This window comes from Chelonoidis abingdonii, chromosome 19 (assembly GCF_003597395.2).
Source record: "Chelonoidis abingdonii isolate Lonesome George chromosome 19, CheloAbing_2.0, whole genome shotgun sequence".
Classification (NCBI taxonomy): Eukaryota; Metazoa; Chordata; order Testudines; family Testudinidae; genus Chelonoidis; species Chelonoidis abingdonii.
Window position 1 is genome coordinate 41,896,802 of NC_133787.1, and position 9,238 is coordinate 41,906,039.

A 9,238-nucleotide genomic window follows, 5' to 3' on the forward strand; every position below is an offset into this window, starting at 1 on the left:
CTTCTTCACACAGCGCACAGTCAACTTGTGGAACTCCTTACCTGAGGAGGTTGTGAAGGCTGGGACTATAACAATGTTTAAAAGGGAACTGGATAAATTCATGGTGGCTAAGTCCATAAATGGCTATTAGCCAGGAAGGGTGAAGAAAGGTGTCCCTTGCTTCTGTTTATCAGAGGATGGAGATGGATGACAGGAGAGAGATCACTTGATCATTGCCTGTTAGCTTCACTCCCTCTGGGGCACCTGGCATTGGCCACTGTCGGTAGACAGATACTGGGCTAGATGGAGCTTTGATCTGACTCGGTACAGCTGTTCTTATGTTTTTATGTAATTAGGGTATAGGTGTGTTGGTAAGCTGATTATACTACACTCAGAAGCTAAGGGAACAGACCTAGCACTGGGTCATTGATACATTACAAAGTGTGTGACGACTGTCTTGTGAATCCTCATGCTAGAACACTGATGTGCAGATCCTACTACATTTCAAGGCTAGGAGAGTGAATCTTGACATTAAAGTATGCATCCCGATAGAGCTGAGATGTTGGGAATGTGACTCCTGGTACTTTCATAAAGGTAAAAGAAGAAGAAAAAATAATCCTTTGAAATAAGGTGAGATGCTACTCTCAAATAACCATTCAGGCAGCATTCAGTGGGGGAAAGCAGGCTAGGCAGTATTTTATCTTTATATAAGTCACTACGCTGGAAAAAAGGAATAGACAGGATGAGAAATTCCAGGTACATTATAATGTCCTATTTAGCTGGAATTGCCAGTTTAAATCTTATACAGAGATGGACCACAGTGGGTGCAGTTTTATGGATAGGTAAGTTTATTGCTGTTTGAGCAGGTATTTCTCATATTCCAAACTAGGTAGACTGCTACAACTGGTAACACCTCACCTACTTGTAAAAGAGGAAAAGGAGCTGAGAACCTGTTCTTTAGTCCCACCAATGATATCCCCATTTACTATATGTGCTGACTACTATAAATTAAAGTGATATGAGTTAGCTTGAGTGGATTACAAAAATTTCAGGCCAGTTAATTTCTGCTGGAGTGGACCTCACATTGTAAATTGATTTCATATACCTCACTTCATCCCCTTCCTGCTCATTTCAGTTTTTGCTAATCTTCAGTTTTTAGACCAATGAGACTAGTGTTTCTGTATTATGTTCTCCATCTCTGTTGGCATAGGCTCTTATCTCACCAAGACAACCTTCAGTTGGACCAGTGTTATGCTTTCCACATCACTGGCACAGCAGTTCATGAAGTTGGATTGATGGCATGTGAACCCCTCTTTCTGTGTTTTCCTGAAAGTGTGTGTATATTACTCTTTCTCTGTCAAGTTTCTCTTCAGATCCTTTTCTGTAGAAGCCCCTTGAGAAAATCTTCATTCTGTATGATACAAAAAATACCTTCTTCCCATCCAACTTCGTTCCTGTCATGCAGTCACTGCTGTCATCTCTAAAACTGCTTAGCTGTGGACAGAAGTGAGTTCAGTGCTTCCCCTCTACTCTCAGGCCATTTTTTCTATGCTGCTTTTTTATTATTTTATTTTATTTGTGGTGCCTGTCATTCTGCCAGGGCAAAGGGGTAAAGAGATCTGACACTAAGTGCAGGGAAATGCTGTATCTGGAATCTATCTTCCAGACGGCAAAAGAATAAAAATTCATGGCAGGACAGCAGCTGCTGACACGTTCCCAAAGACATATTGCAGGTAGCGTTATTTATTGTGGACAGAGTTCATAGAAGTGCTACCTCAAAGCACCCTGAGAGATCCTAAAAAGCCCATCTTCCATCAGGTAAGGCAGATTTATGATGGCTGCTGGTGGAGGGGGTCAGGCAGCACAATGCAGGAAGCAAGCTTCTTGCTGAAAGCCTGGCTTCTCTCTGACGTATTCAGTGCAGTTTGATTGGTTCAAAGGAGGATTTTAGCTGGTAATGTTGACCATAAAATTGCAGTGACATGCGGTCTTAGATAAGGAGTGCTGGAGAGAGGGGGCAGGGAGAGTTCTGGGAGCAGAAACACTGGGGACTAGAGTATGTGCTCATATTGGAGGTTAATGTAGGGGAAAATGCCGGTTGGGGATGGGGAAGGGGCAGATAGATAATCTTGTGAGGGAAAGCCATACTCACCAGGCTGGAGGGCCGGGGGAGCATGCACACACACGCACACATTCTGATCTCCGCACAGGATAATATGCTGAGACATAACCTGACCAATTTGACCTCACTGTTGTCTAAAATAGGGAAGAGAACAGACTTTTACTTACAAACCCTGCAGGCTTGAGCAAGTATTTAATAAGCTTGTCATCAGCAAGATTAAAATTGCGTATTCCACCAAGCATCAGGGTTAACCAGCCTTATAAATGTGGAGCCCATGGGGTGACTGGGCTGACAGCACAGGACAGCTTCTGCAACAGAGGATCAGGGTAAGTAGGATCCACAGCACAGTTAACTGATGTAAAATTTCAACATAGCCTCAGTAGCAGAAGGCTGACATCATATGAGCGAAGGCCTGAACTCCTTCCTTATGGTGTCAGTTGTATTGATGGGCAGCTGTAGTTCTGGCATGGCTTCTATCTTGTCTACAGACTGGTGTTCTGGGTCTCCACTGAGAAGGATTAGATAGAAAACTGTTGGATTTTCCTAAACTAGGGCTAAAGCAATTGTGAAGGTCTGAGATGAAGCTCAGAACTCACCTCTTAAAGGTCATAGGTGACTGAGCAATGGGATACAAGGCCTCTCTCTTCTAAGCCGCTGTCTTGAAGCTCATGTATGCTGGTAGCAAATACAAGTTTACCATCCAATGATGTTTAATGACCTATGTGAAAAGAAATTTGGAGAGAGGCTCTCAGAGCAGCTGCTAGAGCATAAAGCACCCCATAGAGTACCATAGGTGTTCACCTGAGAAATCACCACCACAGCTGGCTCTTATTGACTGGATGTGTCAGGAGGGAGGACAATAATGAATAGGTCAGCCCCTTCGTTTTCAGTTTAAACCAATCTTTACTGAAAAATTCCCAGGTTTTACAAAAAGTTTTATTCATTTTTTTTCTGATTTTCACCCTACTTTTGTATCATTCAAATATATAAAAATAACTTGTTTTAGTAGGAAAATACAAACCATTGCATGAGATGACTGTATTATGATAATACAGGAGTCTGTGTTTATGTGCAAAGCTGCCAGCTGAAGTAAGGCTATATACTAGTCTAGAAGATACACCCAATAAACAGGCATGCATGCAAGCTCTGAAGTGCATGCAAATCTGAACATACTGATGAATTTCATGCCCACCACATACACATTTCAAACTGTTAGCAGATAACAGTTTAAAGATTTGGCACCCTAAAATGGGAAGAAACCAAAAACCTGTATCAAAATACATTTCAGAACACAAGGAAGTAGTCAAAAGTTAAAAAAAAAAACCCGGAGAAAAGGATGAAGTTGAGTCTATGCACTGCAGATGGTATGGCTCAATTATTAAATGTAAATAGTTATAAGCGAATAGTTCTATAAGCTAATAGTAAACTGTTTATTCAAATGAAAAGTTTTATTTGGGGATTAGATGTATATTGTTTTCTTAAATTCAGAGGTGGCATTGTGTTTTGAGTTCTGTTTCAGGTCTGCAGCACACTGATGAACGGAATTCAAAGCCTTAATCTACTGAATACTTTTTTCCCCTGCCTTTCCATCCACCAGAATAAATCCTGATATTTATCCAGAAAAATTATTAATAGTTTGTAGCAATTATTTTCACCTATTTTTGTTGTTCTGGTAATAAACACTGATAAATTCCCAGTAAAAATTAAATAAAATAAAAACTGAAAACGAATGGCCCTATGAATAGATATGGGTACTGAAACTATCTAGGGGTGCGGGTCAGAGATGGGACACGTTGCAGGGGATGATGTGTATGGGCAGCTTGCACAGTCCTACCATTCTATACCTCTTTTGTGGATAAACTAAGAAATTCAGTCATCATGGCTGTCATCCTGGAATCTTTCACTGTAAAAAATAAGACGACTACAAAATAGAAGAGTCACTCCTGGAGGCCTATGATCATTTAAAGCAAAGGCTACCTGAGAGCATTCTATTGTTTAATTTGAGTCTACCATCCCAGTGTTTTCTGCAATGTCATCTATCTCAGAGCTTGTTCCTCACCATGGGTGAGTGTTGGACTCTAGGGAATTCATTTTCATTCACCAAATTTAATTGCAGGTTCCATTGATAATCAGTGTTGTTTCCCAAGCAGTGAAGCAAACTGTGTGACTTTGTTGTTGTGTAGAGGCTTGGGGATGGGTTTGAGAACATCCTTGCTCAGGAAGACATTCTGACTTCACAATATTCCTAACTCCTTATGCTGAGTTTTAAACTTTGGAGACATTAAAGATGCATACCTGTTTTTCTCTCAAACTATTTAAATATATGACAGCTTCCCCATTGCACCTTGCAAGCATTCTGAACACAGCCTCCCCACTCCTGTTCATTATTTTATTTAATCATTGCAATATAAATACAAAGAAGATTCCTTATCTGTAAACAAGCCTGACAAAGAGTAATGGTCAGCAAGAAGCAAATCCACTCCCCCAACAACAAAAAATAAATGATGTTAACCAGGCAATAATTCAAACAACAAAATATATTCCATCCTAACTCCCCATCTTGGCCATACCCTCAGACCTCCCAAACAGATGGTCTTTACAGCATGCCCTGAAGATCTAAAGATTTGGGATATTTCAGAAGAAAAGCTACTTGATAGCAGTAATTAAGACTCCAGTATTTCTCTTTCTTCACTGGAGATTTTGGGGTTCCGTTTCATCCAAGGAGGCCCCGTCTTAATGGCAAGAGCCTAGCAGCCATCTCTCTTCCTCTCCCTCTCTTCCCACATTGTTCAAATACAGTTAGAAGTCCAGTGATTCAGTTTTTCCCCTGTGTTTCTGTCTGGTTCCCGTCACCTTTTATAGTAACTATGATTGTAGAAATTGTCCCCTTTCAGGTTTCAGAGCTGAAAAATGTTGCGTAACTTAAACCTGTGGCATGAAGCCATAGAACATGCTAGAAGTCTGGACAACACTGACAACCTCATATTCTTCATTGTGACAGCATAGAATCCAAATGGTCACTCTGCCCATTACACTTCATCAGGCCTTCTGAGAGTGCTCTTGTTGACCCCTTGAGGTCTAGCACTTTTCCTCATTGATACCAAAGAGGAGGAAGCTGAGTGAATGTTTTCTCAGTCTCCTTTTTTTCCAGGCCAACTGGAGGTTATCAAGGCCATAGGCTGCTTTCTAGCTTCATAAACCTCTTAGGTTATTCGGAGTCATGATTCTGTTATTCAACTGTCTGTGCTTTTCCTTGGGATGACTAATTCCTCAGCATGAACGGTGGAAGCCGCAGTATTGATTTCTATGTCTCTGTAAACCTCAGTTGTGTTTGACGCTTGTTAGACATCTGAAGGAATATCCAGTGGGCTCTGGGAGCAATTTGAGTGCCGAACTCAATAGGCAGCACTTGAAAGAAGTTTCCATAAGGTTGCCAGGCAAGCCAATAGAAAGGATTAGAAAAGACAGAGAAAGAAAGAAAGAGAAGAAAAGCTCTTACCCCCTAGTAAAACTCTTGAAGGAATTAGACCAGCATGGCACTTTTGTCTCACTCTCCTATCATTAATAAAAAAGCACTTTTATTTATCTCGCTCAGGAGATTTGAAGGTCCACTTGAGGACAGGTCTGCATCATCTGGGAAAAGAAGGGTGTGTTTGATACTGTGTGCGTGTGCAGCCGTGCATACTTATGGGGTGGAAGGTGATATGGTGTTTGCAAGTGTATGCAAGACGACTATATGTCTGTGAGAGTGAGCCGGACTCTCTCTCTTGTGCTAAGGATGGGCTGTGAGAGAGCCTGATTACCAGTTAGTTTCCTAATCAGGAATCAAATATTGATATATTTTTCTACAATGTCCACTTCTTCAGTTTGCCGTTGTGAGTCACAAAAGCTCCCTGAGTTCAAGGGGTGCTGCCACCAGAGCACCAGCAACTTTCGCTGTTCTCTTGGGAAGTTAGTGAATTGTGTTTGAGCTGGAGCAGTTTGATGCCCAGACTGGAAGGGCTTATGTCCTACCCACATTGTTACTAAGAGGAAAATTACTGTCCTCTGCTTGTGTATTTCATTTATTTCTCTCATGAGTGAACTGCTCCTTTATGTGGAGGGAGAGAGTTGGATGATGGAAGGGAGAGGCATAAGGACACTGGAATGAAGCTGGGAACTGCAGTAGGGATGGGAAAGATAAGTAGTCTGACTTGTGGTGAGAGGATGGAGGGAGGAATTTAGTATATTTTAATTAAAACAATAATCTGTGGCTTGCTGATACCTTTCTATGTTGTATCCCTTTCCCCCTCTTCTCATCTTTCTCTTTGTAAACTATTTGCTCTCAAGGAAGGGACTGTATCTTCCTTTGTGTTTGGAAAATGCCTAGCACACTTTGAGTGCTACCATGGTCTAAATAATAAAAATAATAAAACCACAGCCCAATCCTGTCTCACTCCAAACTGGCTTCATAATAAAATACCTACACTTATAAAATGCTTATTCACTATTCAATAATTCACTATTCGCTATTCACAAATCAATCCCATATGCCCCCTGAGGTCAGTAGTAGTAGCTCCATTTTACAGATCAGGAAGCTGAGACATGGAGATATTAAACGATTCATCTGAGGCAATGAAGGAAGTTGGCAATAACAGCAGAATTAGAATTCAGGAGCACTTGGCTCCCAAACACATGCTCAGTCCAACAGATCACACTACCTTGCCTTCATCTCACAGGCTTTTAATGTAATTGAGAAGTCAGCAAGATTTGCTGTAGCTCTTAAACGGATCTTTGTCAAAAAAATGAGTGTTAATTGTCTCCCCCTTCTGTTTATTAAGCCAGATTTCTGCTCCACTAATGGACGTTTAGTGGGCTGACCTACACTGTACCAAACCAATCAAAGTAAATGACTATTGTATTACGTTTTTAAAGAACATAAAAACTGTGACACAACACAACAAAACCAGAGAATTTCAAGTGAAGCCTAATGCTTTCGCCATTTAATTTATAAATAAAATATAAATAAATAGCAGGGCAGACTGAAGAAACTGAAACACATTAATTAATGGATCTACTTCATGTGAAGATCTCTGTCAGAGGAATGGTGTTCCCTTGAATGTGTTATCACTGTTTTGGCTTGCCTGGGCAGACAGGACTAAAATGGGCTTCAGACCTATTACAAAATCTTTCCACAGTCTTGGTTGGAAGGGGTCTGTGGTGTTTGAACACAAGCCCTCAGTGCTTTAAAAGTTGCTGTCTAAACAGGCTCTAAATAAGGCTCCCCAGAGACCAGCTTCCAACCTTTTGTGCTTCACCTCCTCTCCCACCCAACACTCATTCTTCCTGTCTTATTTGTCTTATTTAGGTTATCAGATCCTCAGGACAGGGGCCTTGTCATGTTACATGTGTGTAAACTGTTGTGCACATCAACTTTCATTTTCTGCCCCAATGATGGATGCATATTTATTGTGGATGAAATAATCCCATTTGGGTGGGCAACTCACATGTGGGGACACAAGCAAACATACATATTCTCTGTACTAGCAGTTTGTCTGCCTTTGCAATGAAAACCATTAGCTGGTGGGAATTTGGGCTGTGGCAGCCTTACCTTAGAATTTCTTGGCTTTCTCCGTTTATATTACAACTGTTGTTTTAGGTATTCATGTTTGCTTGTTTATATTTTTAAAAATCATGGAATATAATAAATGATGTGTTGTTTGGTCTCTTGGCTAAATTCTTGTTTAGATAGAATTACCCAAAACTTTCAACTTTGGGCATCTAAAGTCTGGCCATTTGTCAGCATACTGTGAATATACAATGATATCTAGCATATATCATGCAAATCAGAGATGTATTATTCACTTTGCAGCATGGAGGTTGAGTAACAACTCCTGGTGAAGCTAATTTTCCATGTAATGTTTATAACAGCATCATTATGGTGCAGTCTGTGAGCTCTTTCTCCTTGAACTTCTTTCTGAGGTGTTCATAATAACAGTTCATTCTTAGCTAAACTTATCATACAAAGTTTTTGCTTGACTGGGAACGTGGGGGCATGAGAATTATTGTGCCTTTCTGTGCTTCTATAGCTGTGTTTTTTCAAATGAAATGTTGTAGGTGTTTTGCCTGTAATATGACCCAGCTGGTTATGCTATTTCCATATCAGGCTGTACAAAGCTGTAGATACTGAAGTTTCAAGATGGCTACTGTGCATAGGCAATGAGGATTTTCCAAAAGGGTTGTCATTAAGTAGTTATCATAATACTATGAATCCTAATAATATGAAAAGTATGGGTAAACGTGTGGATGCTCTAGAGAATGCTGTGGATAGATGCTGTGAATTGCAGAATTCACTCTTGGGGTTCAGAAGGATGTCAGATTTGAAGGGACTTCCTTTCCCAAGCCTGTTATCAATGGAATTTCCACTCATCATTTTGTTACTACCTCCTCCCCAGTTGCCTGATTTTAGGGGATTAATATTATTGTTTATATAATATGGGTTATAGGCTTGCCCATTAATCTGATCATAAGATAACAAGGTTCTTGTCCCAGAATCAGGCTACACAGAGTTTGCAAGGAGTTCCTCACCCACAAAATATCAGGGTTTCCTTAGTTTATAGGTTGGCATGTTCATACATATTAATGACCATTAGCTCATTCTCACATCCTTTGTTTCTGAACTAACCCCTTATTTCCATGTTCTTTGTTGTGTGCCTGTTAAGTTTAAAGAGGGCATGAACTGAGGTAGCCATCTATCTAAGCCAAAGGTCTAACTTACTTTAACTCATCCTCACTTATCTATGCTAAAGATCCTGAACATATATACGCTAACTTTATGCTTTAGCTCATCATCACTTATCTAGGCTAAAGGTCCTGAGCATATGTATGCTAACCTGCTTTAGCTCAACATACAAGATGTGGCCCATGGGTTCCTTGGGTTACCGACAAAAATACTCTAGTACAAAAATATAAATCTATTATAATAAAACAACAAATCAAACCCATAAGAAAATATATATATATGAGGCCAAAAAAGTAAATGCCCTGTTCTCCAAGGAACCATCCAAGGTGTACTCCCAACTGCAGTGCAACAACACAATAACAGCAGAGCCACCAGCAGCAGAAACTGAACAGTACTGGAAGAACATATGGGAGAAA